The following is a 19,561-nucleotide window of genomic DNA, read 5'->3' as shown; positions in this document are numbered from 1 at the left end:
GGAAGGAACAAGGGGAGATAACAGCACACAAAAGTCCACTGAGAATCGAAGCAGTGGAAACAAAGCATTCTGGTGAAAATTGAGTTCTGAGGGATATAACTGCTTTTTCGAAAGCCACTGAGACAGGTATGTTGAGATTTTTTTTTCACCTCTCCTAAATAGAGTCAAATTTCAGGTGGTTTTCTGCCGTAACTAGCTTTATTTAAAACAGATCATTTGTTGAACTATATGACATAGTTGTACAAGAGTAAGATCTAGATTTTAACATATATTATTTCATGTAACTGGCAAATAGACCTGCAACAAAATTTATTATGTGAGACTTTTTCTTTTTACAGGAAATATTGGTAAAAATTTCAAAGATATGCATTTTTTGTGTATAGTAGAGTTCTGTCATACATTTATCAAAACATTTTGAAAGAGGGTGGCATAATATTTTAATTTTCACAGCAAATAGAATGTATTTGCAGGGACTGGTCCTATGTTGATCTGCTAAAATAATTTTAGTGATAGGAATGAACTTTCCTTCTCAGGAACTCCTCTTTCAATTCCCTTGGGACAGAGGCCTTTACAAATGAGATCAAAATAACTGTCCAATCACCCTTTTGCTCTATTGGAACACACTAGGTACGCTGAAGGAGAAGTCAGAAATACTTAAAGGCGGCACACTACTGCAAAGTATAAATTGCTTTACCTCTCAAAATCCAAGCATCTCAAAATTGTACTTTTTGATATTAATTGACTCTCACAATGTTTTTTAAGTGTGAATGCCTACATTTTCCAAATCAAAAAATGAAAACTATTTTTTTCAAAATGTAAATTAAATGTATAATATGTTCTAAACAGTATTGATTACGAAAAAGCATTGAGTTTTAGCTCACCTAACTTATTTAACTCGCTTTAGGATGAGAAGGAAAAACACCACTATTTTAGTCAATAGGCACACTTGTCTAACAGATAAAAACTTTTAAATTGATAATTAGGAGAATTGCACTCAATAGTAAAAGTTAATTTTCTGTTTCTTTCTTTTCTTTTTTATAACACACACACACACACACACACACTTTAATTTACATATCTTATTCAATCTAATTACTTGGTGATTTGTTCAATATTTCACATTAAACCCAAAGATTGGACTGGTCTTAATTAGCAAATATTTTTGAGCACCTTTTAGATTCCAAGCATTGAGCTGGTCATCAAATAGGAAGAACAATTTTATTAGTCCAGGAGTTAATTCAATTATCCTAAATTGAAGATGGGTTTACTACATGTGTAATAACACTAGAATGCTCTAATTTATAGAAGTATTTTTTTTACATGTTTACTTTCTTCTGCTTTTCTATCAGCAGAAGCTTATCTACCTAAAGTTACTTGATCTAAAGTTACTTTACTTCTCATATTCTAGCACTCCATGTTTACCAGGGTCTCATAGTTATGCCTCTAGACAAAAGCAGACCTTTTAGGTCAGTAAACTTTTTAAGGAAACTTTCTTATAGAAGCAAGTTAACAGGCCTCAGAGCCATAGGAGTAAAATGATCTTTGATTTCTCACTTTCTCCTTTGACTTTGTCATTCAGTCCATCACAGCCTTGTCACTTTGCCCTTTGAGACATCGTTGAGGTCTACTCATTATTCACACTGCCAGTCTTTATCTAGAATTCATTTACCTTGTGCTGGGGCTACTGAGACAGCCTTCAAGGTAGAGCCCTGTCTTCAACTTCTCTCTTGTCCAATTATTCAACCATCAGCAATTGGAATTATTTCCTTCAAAGCAACATGACCTTCTTTGTCATTATACTGGAGCAGCTGCCAATTGTGTTTCTCTTGAAGTCTAATCTTTTGATCTTTGCCTTCAAAATGCTTGGTCTTTAAATTCACTATTACCTTACCTATTTCACGCTGGCTTGTGTGGTCAGTTGTTTCAGGACAGACAACATACTAACCTCTAGACACCTACTTACTTACTAAGGTATTCGGGTGTTTTTTGGAAATTGGCTTCTGGCTATTACACGTTATCTTCCCCCTCTTAACCAAGTTCAGTTTCTTCATATTGCTTTCCTCCTCAAGGTCTATTTAGTTTTTTTTAATTTTATGTGTTTCTAAAAAGTTGATTACTAGATGTATTTTTAATATACTGAAGACACATATAATAAATGGAAGAGGGATCAGCATGGAAAATCTAACCATTCTGTTAAATTCTGAACAACTATTGCTGTTGCCCATAAAATGATTTATTTGGTCCCACTTATCTCTGAACTGGAACTATATCCTAATAATGTTTGATTACTTAATGTACAATGTCCCCATTTCTATTTGTGAAGTTATTTTTAATTTTAGGGCTTCAATACTCGTACATTACCTAACAAATATCACTATGATCTTGATAAGTCTGACATCTCCTGGTTGACTGTAGTTTGGGTATTAAGCTCCAGACAGCAGGTTCATATTTTAGGCATAAGCACATGAAATGTATTTCATGCATGCTCATTTTTGTAGTTTTTTTCAGGGATAATACTTGTATAACAATTATGTACAGCTTCCCTTGACTACTTTTGTCTACCTATTTATACATGCTGAGCTGTACTAACATCCTCTAAAACTGCAGTGACTCAGGTTAGATATCGAAAGTCTATAAATTTGAGGGTCTTACTTGGCAATTCATTATTTTTCACCTCAGCTCTGATTTTAGGTTTCTAAAGCAGCCCAGAAAACTGAATAAGAACCCTTTTATTTTCTCTCTAGTATAAGGCGATCATATAGTTGGAAGCAAAATTTGAGAAATGATCTTCCTAAGGAACTATATGTTGTATCTGTCTGTGAGTAGCTGACCAGAGTGTTTTGAATAATAATGATGTTGGTGATAGAACAATAACTACAATTTATCACTCACTTTCTGTACATGGCTGACTTCCCATAGAGAGTTTTACAATGAAGGTTTTGGCATTGCACGATGTGCTTTGCACAGATTACTGCATTTAATCCTTATAAAACTCCTAATGAGGCCATTTAACAGGCAAAGAAACTGGAGTGTTGAAAGGTTAAATAAGATTAGTTAGAAAAGATTACAGTGTAAGTGCTCAAGCCAGGCTTATTTAACTCGAAACATTGGGCTCCTAAATAGTATACTATAAAGTCAAAATATTGGACTTCACTGGACATGAAGATTTGAGGGGAGAACAGAAAATTCTTGAGATTTATCACTACCGAAAATTCTGAGCACTTGGTAGGAGTATCTGAATAACAGAGCAATAAATACTTAGAGAATAATCATTGATTTGAAAGGGGGGAAATACAGCAGAATGAAACAAAATTAAACAATGGTTTGTTATCTTTTCCAGGAATGAAACCTTCCTTCACATTAATATAGGTACACACATACAGTCAACAAAGTATGTACACTTTCTATAATACATTAAAGGAATATTTGTTTCTATCAGGAAAGGAGCCCATGTGTGCTGCTTCCTTGAAACAGACATTATTTCAGTGACACAGTGCTCATTTACACTCTGCAAACATATTATTGATAATGACTGATGCCCAGAAGTATAACTCAAAAATAGTGAGAATATTTTATATTCATATGAGCATTTTGCTTCATATTTGCTGCCAAGTGATATTAATGAAATTATCTGCATTATTCTTTATTATTGGAAAGGCTATATTTTAAAGTCTTTTATTAAAACTGCCAGCTTAGTTATTTCATAAGAATGACCAGGAAATAGGAGAGGCAAAAAAAAAAGAATGAACCTGTTTACCTCAATGTTACTTTTCCTATACTGTGATGAGAAATAAAACTAACCATTGCAATTAATTATAGTACAGCCACTCTATGTGAGTCAATTCTGATGTGACCTATGTATGAATACAACTTCTACATTATATTTTCTTCTTTTATGTCAGACTTTAAAAATGAACCAGAACCCTTAAGTGCACAAGGAGGGATTCTGAATTCTTGCACTCTGAAGCTTAGAGATGATGTATGCTAAAAATTATTTTCAAGCTTAAAATTGGTAATTTCTCTTCTCTGTGAGTACTCATTCACACATACAAGTGCAAAATTTATAGCCATTTGAAATTATCTCATGTATTATAATAATAAAACTCAAGCTGATCTTATATCAATTAGTTGGACACTCTATTTCTGGCTATCTGAGTAAGGTTTTAAAGTTAAAATTGATAGAACTCCTTTTAAATCCCTGGATAAAATAAACCTATTATGATGAAAATCTCTACTTTTACTTTTTCTCCGCTCACCCCTTTCTGTGTGTTTACATGTATGTGTGTTTAAACAAGAACAAAACCCAGATTGTATAGTCATAAAAAGTATGTCTTACTTTGATTGAAAGTAATTTAACAAAATAACCCACTATATTGACAGGGTTTTATCAAAGTAATACAGGAGCCAAAGGAAAGAGCTCCCAGTGGACCAAGCTATAATAATTTGAGCAAGAAAATCAATGCAGTAGTAGTACTGGATTATAACCCATAGTATAAAGTAAATAAGTTTATTCTAATATAAATAATTGAAGAAGTTACTAAAGAAAGACAAGACCAACACCAAATACAAAATAATTCCAAGTAAATTACGTAGATATTCTATCTTGAGTGGGATTATAGCTCCCCAACTTCTTAAATGTAGGCTTCAATAGTGACTTTCTTCCAGAGTACAAGTTGGAAAGGGCAGGAGAGAACATAACTTTATAGTGAAGAAACTGGACAACCACTATGTCAGCCAGACATCAGAGTCAGTATTAACAGTCATAAATCATATTGGTAGTATGTACCTTATATGACATGATGAAATTGTTATCTTCCTCCCCTAAACCCATATTCCAGTCTAATAATGAGAAAAGCATCAGATAAATTCTAATAGAAGGCCATGTACATAAGATATGACCCAACATTACTCAAAACTCTCAAAGTCAACAAAAAAACTGCGAGAAAAGAGTGTGAGAAATTATAATGACCATAAGAAGCCAAAGAAGAGGTGTCAACTAAATGTGGTAGCATATTCTGGATAGGATCCAGCATTGGGGGTGCATGACAATATATTCAAGCTTATGTACAAGGCATTTGAGGTCAGGGTATGGAAAAATACTGAGGCACCGTGTGTATGTTATTTGTGCATGCGAATGAATCACTTGACTTTGAAAACAGGACAGGGAGTGGTGTGTGTGGTGTGATAAGAAGCGCTGAAAATAGCCTCCTGAGGTTGCACTATAAGTGTGTACAAGGTCACAGGTGCCTCAGCAACCCACCTCAAATAAACATCTAGTGGCTATTTGTAGTTAAAACAAGCCTTTTCAATAAATACTTGGTGAACAGATGCTGGGGGTGAACAGAGTAAGTAACAGCTGCTTAAGGCTATCTAGTGCATTGTAGAGCCTGGAGCTGTACACAAGCTTATGCTCTTATTTTGGCAGGAATGCCCTTGGTTTCCTGATCAAGGAACCTTAGATTTAGAGTTATGGGAGCAGGTAGGTTGCTGCCTGAAAAGAGATTATGAGCAACAAAAGCCAAAATAGACAAATGGGATCTAATTAAACTCCAGATCTTCTGTACAGCAAAAGAAACAATCATTAGAGTGAACTGGCAACCAAGAGAATGGGAAAAAATATTTGCAATCTACCCATCTGACAAAAGGCTAATATCCAGAATCTACAAAAAACTAAAACAGATTTACAAGAAAAAAAAAAACCCATTCAAAAGTGGGCAAAGGACATTAACAGACACTTTTCAATAGAAGACATATGAGGCCAACAAACATGAAAAAATGCCTCATCATCACGGGTCATTAGAAAAATGCAAAGCAAAACCACGCTGAGATACCATCTCACGCCAGTTGGAATGATGACCATTAAAAAATCTGGAGACAACAGATGCTGGAGAGGATGTGGAGAAATACGAACACTTTTATACTGTTGGTGGGAGTGTAAATTAGTCCAACCATTGTGGAGGACAGTGTGGCGATTCCTCAAGAACCTAGAAATGGAAATTCCATTTAACCCAGCAATCCCACTACTGGGTATATATCCAAAGGATTATAAATTGTTCCATTATAAAGACACACACACACATAAGTTCATTGCAGCACTGTTTGTAATAGCAAAGACCTGGAACCAACCCAAATGCCCATCAATGATAGAGTGGACAAGGAAAATGTGGTACATATACACTATGAAATATTATACAGCCATAAAAAGATGAGCTCGTGTCCTTTGTAGGGACATGGATGAATCTGGAAACCATCATTCTTAGCAAACTGACACAACAACAGAAAATCACACATTGCATGTTCTCACTCATAGGTGGGTGTTAAACAATGAGAACACATGGACACAGGGAGGGGAGCATCACACACTGCAGTCTGTTGGGGGGACTGGGGAGGGACAGAGGGGGATAGGGAGGTTGGGGAGGTATAACATGGGGAGAAATGCCAGATGTAGGTGGGGGGAATGGAGGCAGCAAACCACATTGCCATATGTGTACCTATGCAACAATCCTGCATGTTCTGCACATGTACCCCAGAACCTAAAGTGCAATAAACAGGATATGAGCAAGGCCATTTTATTAATGTTACTATTTTGACCACCTGGGTGCTGGTATGTCCTGCATTGTAGCCTCTTCATCTGCCAAATTGCAGTGAGTTAAACTGCCCGTCTTCTCCACCTGGAGCAAATTCAGGACATTTAAAGGAGAAGGAAAAACAGGAACCAGAACAACAGGGAGAAACTCCTCTCCCACCTCCATTCCCTCCTATGGGGAATAAGGAAGGCGCTTTTTCTAGTGAGGATAAAGATGGAGGGAGCCTTTTCCGACCCCCATAGAAAAGCCACTGCCTTGTTTTCCTCCACCTTTAAAGGGACCTGCAGCTGTTGGCCCTGTTCAGGTAACAGCGCCTCCCATCCCCCTTGAGGAGACTGGAGGCTGCACAAGGGACAGTTCTTGGATAAGACCCCCAGTCAGCGAACATCTATATGATCAGGTGAACGCTTCCTCTATGACCGCCCATTGAGAAACTTCCCTGCTGGAAGGATGCCTCCAGGAGGGAAGGAGAGTGGCCAATTACAATTGTCTTTCTCATATGCAAGTTCTCACTTGCTACTTCCAGCATCGGCTTTCCTGACTTGTCTTTTTTGTTTCTCTGGAGCATAAGGGAACGTTGCACGCTGCCTCCTGGGTTTTATCCCAGATACCTCTGGCTTTCTTGCTGCCCGCAGAGGCCTGGGGCAGGAAAGTTGCTATGATGCCACAGAGTGCCCATTTAGTCACTGGTAGTCTAGGCAAGTTGCCCCTTTCTGGGTTTGCAGTGACAGAGGGGAGGCCAAGAGGCACAGACCCAGTCCCCAGGTGGCTGCAGGCAGCTCCAGCTAGATCCTGAGACTCCTCCCCACCATGGTCACGCACCTTAGTAACTGCGCCCAGAAAGTGGCCTGCTGCTTGCTGTGCTGCTTTTCCTACTTCTGCTCTTCCCTGCCACCCCTCGTATGTCTCAGCTGACAAGCAAATCCTTGTCTTCCCTGGCCCCCTGGGGAAAGGGCTAAGACACAGTCCATGTGCACCCCGACCTTATTAACCTAAGGTGGGCAGAGCAGTGTGGAGCAGCCTAGACTACAGAGCTCTGGGGGAGAAGCCCAGTGATATGGGGTGCTCTCCCGTAGCCATATGTTAAATGCTAACTAGGCCGAGGTGGACAAGCTCTGCCAGCTGCTGTCATCTTCAGAAGATAGACGCAGAAGTAAGGAATGTTTGTTTCACGCTTTTATAAAATGTTTAAAAAACACTGTGGCTGGAAAACTTCAAAGCAGACCCTGTGCTGCATGTCTGCTCCCCCCTCCCCCAACAGCCTCTCTGCTTGTGGGTAGTAAAAATAATAATAAAAGCCCAGTATATTTTCAGTACCTTATCTAACAGGCTTGGCTCCGAGCGTAGGTGGTCTGCAGGACGAGGGAAGCGGTCTTCTCCTGCCTCCAGTCTCCGTGCTTACACACACGCACTTTCCCACCTGGTCATTTTCTGGCCTCTTGCTGCCACGTGTAGTCTTCCTTCCTTCCTCTCAGGGCAAGAGTAGCCACAGGTGGCAGCTGTTAGAGAGAGAGGCCGCCTAAAGAGCCCGAGGCAGATAGGAAGAAACTGGCCACAGCCTTGCTTTCCCAAGCTCACTTCTAAAACATTCCAGCTAAAGGCTAATGCAAGAGAATGGCCAATACTAAAGCACATTTAAATTTTTTTTTTTTTTTTTTTTTTTACACACTTAAGGTAACTCAATGCAGGTTTATTATCCTGGTGACTTGCAGTCACATTCTAATACCTTTCCAAGGCCAGAAAATATGGTAAAAAACACTTAAAATATTCATCCCTTCCATGCCTTAGTTTAGCAAGTAGGCTTTATCTTTTGCCATTGCTGTATTTTGTGTATTTACCTGTCTCATAATCCCTCCAAATATATACAAAAAGCCCCAGATTTAATAGCTTCTCTTAAAGGGATGCCAATGTTGTGTCCAATTATCTGGATATGATCCTGCTACTTTTTTCCTACCCTTAAGCAAATAACAATTTCATATTCTCCTAGCGTGTGATCTTGATTGGCAATTAGCAGCAGCTGACTTTATTGGTAATATCAGCTTTCATTTACCGGCTTCTCAGCTCCTGAACTTTTAACAAACTGCCCATTTACCTTGTGTCTATTGTTGTTTCTGAGCCATTATTCTCAATGCTTCACACCATTATTCTCTTTACAGATGCTTCAAAAAAATTGAAAAGACAGCCATAGCGTGGCAAGATGCCTTGCAAAATTGGCATGGCATCTTGTTTGATAATGGCGCTGTACTTGATTGGGGCCCCCATGTTTATCTTATGTCTGCAAATCAGACTATTGGATTTGGGAGTTTTGTCACCTGGTCAGAGTATGGGCTTTCAGGACCAATTTACAGCTAAAAGGGACACAAGCTTTAAGCCCTGCTCATACCCACATTTGGAGACTCGGTCTTCCTTTTTTAAACAGGTTCTTTCACATGGTGAGGACATTCTAGTGGTGGCAACTATACTATCTTTGCACAATAATGTTACTGATACAGTCCTAATTTGTACCATTTGCCCTTAGATACTTCTGTTTGGGCAAGGTGTTCCTAATATAGAGCAAAATCAATCCTTTTATAATATTCAAGTCTCTTCCAGTAATTGGCATGCTACATGCTTGTCTCATCAAAATGTTACACAGTTAAATATAACCTATGTCATGATTTTAAAATGGTGTGCAGAATTGTGGCTGCTGGTAAATTTAACCCAGAACTGGGAATGAGGTTCTCCTTGCAGTTATTTAGAAAAGCACATCTGCAAGGGGCTTATCACAACCATTTGTCTTCTCAGGTTTCCAATCTTGAGTGTGAATTAAAGAACTAACTTGAAGATTGGTCAAAGGAATTACAAACAAGTACTCTTCAGCAATTACAAGAAGGCTTTCAATGGTTAAACATAAACACTTGGTTGTCTGGGTTAAACATACACATTTGTGTGATGTCTGTTATACGTACGCTTTTTTGTATCTGTTTGCTAGGCATCTGAAGATGGCTCTGTGCTGTCACTTGATGCATCTACGATGAAGGAGGAATAACGGAAGCTTACCTTGCATTGGATGACTAACATCCTCTAAGAATTAAAGAAGGGGGAGATGTAGGGGGTGCGTGGCAACATATTCAAGCTTATGTACACGGCATTTGAGGTTGGGTATGAAAAAATACTGAGGCACTGTGTATGTTATTTGTGCATGGGAATGAAACTCCTTGTCCCTGAAAACAGAGCAGGGAGTGGAGTACGTGGCATAACAAGGAACGCTGAAAACAGCCTCCGGAGAATGCAATTTGAGTGCGTACAAGGTCACAGCTGCCTCAGGAACTCTCCTCAAATACAAATACTATTGTATTAACTACAAACATGCAAAACATGCTTGTACTTAATACAAGCCCTTTTAATAAATACTTGGTAGACAGATTCTGGGGCAGACTGCCTCGGAAGAACTACCCCCTAGCCCCACTTAGCTGAAACTGACTGAGTACTTCATTCTTGGTATTCACTGCAAGCTACAGGCTCTGCAATCCAGAAACTGAAGAAGAGAATCTATGTAAACTATGAACTTCAGTTAATAACGATGTATCAATATTGAATCCTTGATTATAATGAATGTATAGCACATTTGTTATAAATGCTTGTCTCATCAAAATGTTACACAGTTAAATATAACCTATGTCATAATTTTAAAACTGTATGCAGAATTGTGGTTACCTGTAAATTTAAGATAGTATTAATAGGTGAAACTGTAGTGGGCAGGAGTTAATTGACAACTACTACTGTCTGCTCTGTTTTTGTATGAGTATTGAACTGATCTGAAAACGAAAGCCTGTTAATATAAAAAAAGATATTGCTTAGTAATTTGAGGCAACTTTTTAATTTGCATTTTATTTTCATTTTCACTATAATGGTATTATGGGTTAGCCACTAAAAGAATAAAACTAATTTAACCAGTGTGAAATGTATGTCACTCATAAACTTAGAACAACAGTTTGAAGAGACCTGATATATCATTCATCTAGACCAAAGGTTTGCAATGTGGAGTCTATAGTAGACGTCCACAGATTTCGCCTGATTTGCGAAACTTTTTTTTGACTCATAACCTATTGGGAACTTTTTAGTTGACTTGAATACCTAAAATTTGCTCCCATATGCTCCTTGATTATTAGCTAACATATTTTAATATATAAAAGTATTAAATCTTCTAAACTAATTCATAAAATTTACAAACCATTCCAAGGAGTAAATTAGTGTGGAAATAAGTTCTTTTAAAAAACCAGATACAGCTACCTTCTTACTGAGAAAGCACTGTGGTGTACATGCCCTTTGTATGCCTCTTTGGAACGGCCATAGATGTGGAAAATTAGATATCCTTACTCCCTCCAATGACATGAACTTGAAGGAAGCAGAGAGCAATAATCCACTAACCAAAATGTTAAATTGAGAGAATGAACAGCAAGATGAAGAAAAAGAAGAAAGTCAGGAAAAAAAGGAAGCGGGGGTGGAGAGAGAGAGTGTAGGAGCATACGTAGCATTCTGGGTTGTAGCATATGTTAAATGCTTACTAAGAAATTTTCAGAGCAGTGTAGACACAGACCTTTCAAGAAATGCAACACTATTAATATTTGTACTGCCACGAAAAATTCCTTCTATTTTCCTGAAGTTTCATCACAAGTCCACTGTTATTTAAAGTAGAAAAACTGGGATGTTGTCTGGTAGTAGGCTATCTGTAATGACAAACTACAAATCATATTCTAAAGATATAATTACTTAATGGCATGTAACCATATATCGAAAGATATAATTACTTAATGGCATGACACATCTGTTAGACATTATTTTAAAATTCAACGTGCGTTATATAAAATAGTTTAACATGAGATATACATTTGAGTATGGATCTTTAATATTGTGTGTGAATTTTATTCTTGTGGTCTGCAGAAATAATTTGTTATTTCTTATTGTTATATGCTATTTCCTGTATGAACAAACCACAGTTTATAAAAAATGCTTTAAGCCAAGATACACATTTGAGTATGGACTTTTCTTTAATATTATTTGTGAATTTTATGCTTGTTGTCTATAGAAATAATTTATTTTTTATTGTTATATGCTATTTCATGTATGAACAAACCACAATTTATATTAGCAGTAGTCACTTTATCTGATGTTTTGCTTTCTGCAGTCTCATTTACCTGTGGTCAACCATGGTCTAAAAAATTACAGTATTTAAGTAGATAAAAACAGAAATGACATTCACATAATATTTACTACAATGTATTGTAATAATACTTCTATTTTAATTATTTCCTATTGTTGTTAAATTCTTATTGTACCTAATTTAAGAACTAAAGTTTATTATAGGTATAATCCATAGAGAAAAAAAATCATAGAATATATAGGGTTTGATACTAACCAGGTTTCAGGCCTCCTCCACTGGGGGTTTTGGAACATGTCCTCCATAGAGAAGCTGGAACCACTGTATCCCTTCTAAAGTTGATGAACATTGAGGGTGGACTAACAAATAATGTTGCTATGAAAATTTATATATACATTTTCCGTTTTAGTGTGCTCATACATATTTGTAAATACAAATACAGTCATGCATCATTTAACAATGAAGATATGTTCTGAGAAACGTGTCATCAGCTGATTTTGACACTGAGTGACTATAGACTGTACTTACACAAACCTAGATGGTATAGCCTACTATACAACTAAGCTATACGGTATAGTCTATTGTTCCTAGGCTACAAACTTCTATGCATATTATGGTACTGAATACTGTGAGTTTTAGGCAATTGCAAAAAAATAGTAAGTATTTGTGTATCAGAATATATCTAAACATAGAAAAGGGGAAAAATATGATAATTCTTTGGGATCACCATCATATATGCAGTCCATACTGACCAAAATGTCATTATGTAATACCATACTATATATTATATATATATTGTATATATTATATGTATATAGTTCTTTGACACTATATATATATTTCAACATAAGTTGTATGTGTTCTATCCATATATATATTACATATAATATAAATATTTATATACATATATAAATATAGATATAGTCTATATATACTATATAGACTATATATATATGATATATGCTATATATTATATATAATATCTATATATACTGTATATGTATGGAATATATTATATGTATTATATAGAATATATATTATATTATATATTATATATAATGTATATACCACATAGAGTATATATATATAGTATATATAGTATATATATACTATATACTATATATACCACATGTATATATATACTTTATATATGATATACACAGTATATATATATATATAGTATAAATATATATATAGTATATATATATAGTATAAATATATATATAGTATATATATATAGTATAAATATATATATAGTATATATATATATACTATAAAGACTATATATATATGATATATAGTATATATGATGTATATATATGGAGAGAACATATATATAATATATATATTATATATATAAAACATATATAATATATACTATATATGGAGAGAACACATACAACTTATGTTGAAATATATATATAGTGTCAAAGAACTACATATATATGTATGTGTTCTATTATATATATAGACTATATATATAATATATATAATTTTCTTTTATTCAGAGGGAAGGCATATGCCTTAGTAGATGCTGTCAAAAAGTTTTAGCAAGTGATTTCACCGGTTTATCGTGTATGAGAAATAAAATTGGTTCACCACTCACCAATACTTGGTATATATAAGAATAAAAAAAGGTATCCATAACCTTTTTATATATTTATATATATATATGGGGTACAAGTGCAATTTCATTACATGCATAGACTATGTAATGGTCAAGTCAGGATCTTTAGGGTACCAGTCACCTGAACAATATACATTGTTCTCATTCAACAATTTAGAATATCCTCTTAAAATAATTAATGTTCAAGTGTTTGCTCATTTTTTATATAGTTTCCTGACACTTTCTTATTGCTCTATAGGAGTTATTTACATATTCTTCATAGTACTCCTTTGTCATAGATAGGTATTACAAATATCTCTTTCTCTGACATACCATCTCGTAATGGATCTTTTGATTAATAGAAGTTATTAATTTTAATAAAGATAAATTAATCAACAGGTTCTTTTGTGGTTAGTACATTTTGGATGATGTTTAAAAAATATTTGCCTTTCCTAAGAATAAAAATATATTTTTCTGTTTTTTTTTTTTTAGAAGATGTATTGTACCTTTTGTATTTAGATTTATGCTCTATCTGGATTTCTTTTACATTAGGAGTCAAGATTCTTTTTATCTCCATTTTGACTATTGTTATGGTTTGAATGTTTGTCCCCTAAAAAACTTATGAAGAAATTCAATTGCCATTGTTACAATATTAAAAGTTAGGCCCTTAAGAGGTGATTGAGCTACAAGGGCTGTCAGTTCACAGGTGGGATTGGTGCAGTTATTAAAGGGCAAATTCAACCTCCTCTGGCTCCCTCTTGTCCTTCTATCTACCACTATGGGTTGCAGCAAGAAAGCCCTCACCACATGCTGGTGGCTTTATCTTGGACTTTCTAGCCTCCAAAAGCATAAAGAAATAAAGTTTTGTTCTTTATAAATTTCCAAGTTTGAGGTATTTTATTGTACTAACACATAATGGACTAAGATATTATCCAACTAATTCAACACTTACTCAAAGACTATACTTTTGTACTGCATTACTATAGGACTGTACTCATTAATTCAGTGACCACATGTGGCTTAGCTTTTTGTATTCTCTATTAGGTTTATGACCATTTATTTCTTTTTGACCAACAGCATCTTGTCTTTATTACTGTACCTTTACAATAAACTTCGATGTAGAAATATGTCCTAACTTTGTCATACTGATTTAAAAAAAAAACACATATTTTTATCCTACTGCACTTCACAGAAATCAGTTTGACATTTTCATATATCACAAAGCCTGAAGACTTTGGGAACATGTTCGTTACATAGTTCAATTTGAGAGAAACTAACAAAATCTTTGTAATATTGAGTCTTCTAGTCTATAGAAATGGCCTATACTGCTATGTATTTGGATCATTTTCATGTTAATATTGCTTTTAGAAGTTGTCCTACACACTAATCATAAATATTTAAGATTAGTATCTTTTATATCTTGTCGTATAATATAAAGATGTCAGAATATTATATTGTTATGTAGTTTATTTTTCAGAAATGTTGTGCATCGTTTGTTATATATTCCTATGTATTTGGTGTTTTATAATGCTACTTGATTATACTCACCTAGATTCCACAGATTAAAAATAAAAAATACTACAAAATGCCAGCAGAATAAATAAGGGAAACCAAAGATGAATACATGATAGAGAAACCACAAAATACTGAAAAAAAAAAACAGTGATATTAAAATTAGCCTGTCATTTTCAGACTCTAAGATTTAAGAAAGTTTGACACAAGTAGATTCTCATTAATGTACATTATTGACTTGTAATTCAACAAGAAAATAATCTCCTATGTAAGTTCAGAGATGCACAAAGAATAAAGAGCAAGAAAGTGGTAAGTAAGCATACCTAAAAAGATTAATAGAAGTTTGACTGTACAAAATAATAATAATACAGTAAGACAATAATAAGCTTAGTGAGATTTAAAAGTAAGAATTTTAAAATAAAATAGTACAAAGTCTTTATGGAGTAAATGAAGTATTCTACCATCTTTATATTATTCAACAGGTATGAAAGATAATAATTAAATAAGATCTTAATTGGTTAATTATTCATGATTAGTGTGTAGGACAATTTCTAAAAGAAATAGAAATAGTGTTTGCCTACCAATTGAATACAAGGAAATATGTGGAATAGTTTTAAAAAAATATGAAATAAAGAAAAATAGCAGTGAGGACAAAAAAATAACAAATTGGAGTCATCAAACAATACACTGGTGTTATATTCAACTATATCCATAAATAAAATATATACAATATGTGTGTAATGCTTCATTTACAAGGATAGATTATCAGTCTGACTAAACATATCTGGCAATATAATAAAAACATTTACAATATTAAGAAACAAGAAGATTCCAGTACAAAGGTAAAAAATAATATTCAGACAAATTAAGTATAATTTTTGTTATATTTAATATTGATAAGTCAGCTTCAAGTATAGCAAAAACTAGAAGGCAAAAACAATCATTTAGTTATATAGAAGGCCCCTTTGGAAGTATATAATAATTTAATTTGGTTTACACTTAATACATTGGCTTCAATTTTGTATTAAATTGAGTTTGATAGAATTAAATAGAAAGACATTAAATTATAAATTTGGTTTTTGCTGTTCATTGAACAAACAGCTAAAAATTATACTTTGTGTTAGAATATTTGAATGATTTAATGAATATATTTGACTTGCATGACATATAAAATACTTCATAAATGATGTACAAAATTGTTATTCATTTTAAACACACATGGAACATTTACAAAACCAGACCAAATAGTGAGTCATAAAGAAAATTCTAAGTTTCAAACATCATAATATTATGGAATACATCCTCTGGCCAAAATATAATTAAGTTATAACTCAATAACATAAAAATGTTTAAGCATAAAAATGTTAAAATGTCAAACATTTTGAAAGTACACTTTGAAGTAACCTGTGGGCCAAATAAGAAACTATAATAGAATTAAGAAAATATTTTAAACTAAAATATAATGAAGTATAGTTCATATAAAATCATATTAGATGTTGAACAATATGGAATAGATTGCAATAGACCAATCATCTCATTAAGAACAAACAAAAATCTGGACAAATTAGAAAAACCATTTATTTAAGGCAATAGATTGCCAGAGCTAAGATTTAGGCCCATAAACCTCCATAGAAGGAATGAGGTGGTGTACTGTAGCTTTCTTTACCTGCCTCTTCTGCCTTTTTTTTTTTTTCCCCTTTGGCTAGTGATTTTTACTTTACTGCAGCAAAGGCTTATATGAGTTACCCAAATATATAGATTTGTAATTTCAAACCTACCAAATGTATTTCTAATACAACAAATTCATGCCATAAGAATTGCTGCACATATTTTCTTCTTAAATTTGCTAAAATCACAGATTAACACTAGTTTTCTTCTTTTTTCTTTTTCTTTTTTCTTCTTCTTCTTTTTTTTTTTTTTTTTAAACTCCCTCCTAGGGAAAGATATGCTCTTTATGTAGATATAAAATTTAAACAATGTCAACCAAATTTACTTCCCAGGTACTTAACATTCACATAAAGCTCTATGTAAAAAGGATACTATCACTGTCCATTTGGATTTGGTATTTACGGAATTTTAAGTCACTATGCCCAAATAAAAATCTTGGTATTTATGGAATTTTAAGTCACTATGCCCAAATAAAAATCTTCATTTATATAGAAATAAATTTTAAGTGTCTGTTCTACCTGTTCTGTTTGTTTTGATTATTGGCCAGAAGCCATGAATCTAAGCTGAGCCCAGGCATAGGGCCACAGACAGGGACGGAGAAACCAGTCAGGATTTGGGGGATCCTACAAGGAAGGAGTGATATATTGAAGACTCGAGGGGCCTAAAACAGTTGGATACCTTTCACATCATTTAGGATTGCCAGGAAAATTGAAGACATTGACTTAAATTTTAAATTTAGACAATAATTTTTAAAAATCATGCATATGTCAAACACTGCGTGGGGCATATTAATAGTGAAAGTGAATTAATTATTTATCTGAAATAAAAATTTGAGTGGGCCTTCAGTTTTTGTTGTCTTTTTCCCCTTGGCTTGATCTGAGAACATGAATCTTAAGACTTCAAGATTTGCTACATCCCCAAGAGTTGGGAGGATGGAAGAACAACAAACGGATAAATAGAAAGCACCAAATGATAAAAAAATTCAGTAAGCAATCATTTGTAGTATATGTTATAATGTCTGAAAAACATACAATTCTTTACAAAATATGAGTAAAATAAAATAGGAGAACAAGAAGTTACTAATCATTCCACAAGTCAAAAATGTATGGCAATATTTTCATCATAATAAGCACATGCCAGTAAACATCAAAATTAGGTACAATACAAAAAAAAACAGAGTGAATATATCAGAAGGAAAAAAGTCTTCTCTAAATCCCTATAATAAGGCTATTGAAATAAAACAAATACTGTTTTACTCAATATTTTGCTATTTACATAATCCTATTAATTATCTAAGATAAATGTCTTTACTAACTTGGAAATAAATTTTAAAAATTGAATATTTACTTTTATTTGAATATAATTTTTAGCATAGAAAGCAACTTAATAGAAATAAAATGAAAGTAATAGTATTTATTTGGGAGCAGAAAACGTGATTTCTATTAAAAAAGTTATCTTCACAGCATTTTGTTTTTCTCATTCTCTAAATACCTTACATGTTGGATTCCATTCCTCTCTGTAATAGATGCAATTGTATCGTGTTTAGGTACTTGTGGCAACTTTTCTGTTATCTGGCATATTTTTGCACACACACACACACACACACACACACACACACAAAGTATAATGGCACAGAAAGTGCCACATAGGAACAGACTGTTCCAAGTGATTTTGAACTACCCTTTAACCATAGTTCTCACAGATTTATGGAGATCAACTACTCAAATTCTCAGTGACAGTTCTAGAAAACAAAAGCATAGTTCATTTATTTAAGCTAAATTTGAAGTTGGAAGGTTGTCTGACTTGCTTCTGGACGTTTGTTGTGGATTTGTATCTGGCATCAAAAATAATCATGTAACAAATATTATGTGCTAATTAGGTTTTCAAGAACTATGTATAATATTCAGCACTAGCAGCTGATGACTAACATGTAAAGTCAAAGAGTAAGGAAAATTGACAAATTGGATTGAAAACTGGTAAAGAGCCAAAGATTAAGAGATGATGAAAAGATCAAATTTCTAAAAAACGACTCTTGAGCATAGTTTGTCTGGGAGGGCTGACATTTATAATATATAGTGTGCAATTATCATGTTCAAAATCACACTGATATCAATTAGCCATGGTTTATGCAACCTAAAAAAGATTACCTATAATATTCTTCAACGACACTCAACACAAATTCCATTTCTAGTTTTTTGTTATAACTATTTTTTGAGGTCCTCTTACAAGGGAGACCCTGTTGCGAGTCCTGAGATCACAACAATAAAAGTCAGAGAATGTTCCTGTCTCCATGGGTCTCTTCTCAATGAAAAGAGACAGATATCAAACTCTTGTACATATGACTGTAATTGACAATTCCAGAAGTGAAGACTATCAAGAAGAAAATGAAGAGTTTAATGAGATAAAGCCCAGGAAGTGGAGCAGGTGTGAGGCATTACTTTAGATAACATGTCAGGAAAACTAGCTCTGAAAAAAGTAACTTTGAAACTGAGTCTTGAATAATGTCAGGTGCTCAGCTCTGAAAAAGTAATCAAAGAAAACATTGTGGGACAGAAAGCTGGTCTTTAGGCACAGGAGTTGGTAAGGTCTTGATATCAAACCACAACTGTTCTACCTTTCCACTAGAATTTTCAGTTACGTACATTCACTTCTGATAGTTATTACCACTTTATTTTAGATAAATTTTGTGGACTTGTGTCTCTAGAAATACAATGATAACTCTTACAGTGGCAGTTGTCTTGTCCCTCCTGCTATTCATCAGCCAGTGTGTCTTGATGTGGTGACTGACTGAGTTGGAAAATGTTGGGGGAGATTTTCTGTGCTAAAGAATCACAAAATATCAAGAATAATTTCTATTTTTTTTTTTAAAGATAAAGGTGTTTCAAATTTGAAAGAAAAAAAGAACATTTACATTTACAAAAATGAGAGATAGTGGCCAGGTGCATTGGCTCCCTTCTGTAATCCCAGCAGTTTGGGAGGCTGAAGCAGGTGGACTGCTTGAGCCCAGGAGTTTGAGACCAGCCTGGGCAACATAGCAAGACCCTATTG

Source organism: Cebus imitator, unplaced genomic scaffold (genome assembly GCF_001604975.1).
Source record: "Cebus imitator isolate Cc_AM_T3 unplaced genomic scaffold, Cebus_imitator-1.0 Scaffold611, whole genome shotgun sequence".
Classification (NCBI taxonomy): domain Eukaryota; kingdom Metazoa; phylum Chordata; class Mammalia; order Primates; family Cebidae; genus Cebus; species Cebus imitator.
Note: the sequence above shows the minus strand (reverse complement) of the source record.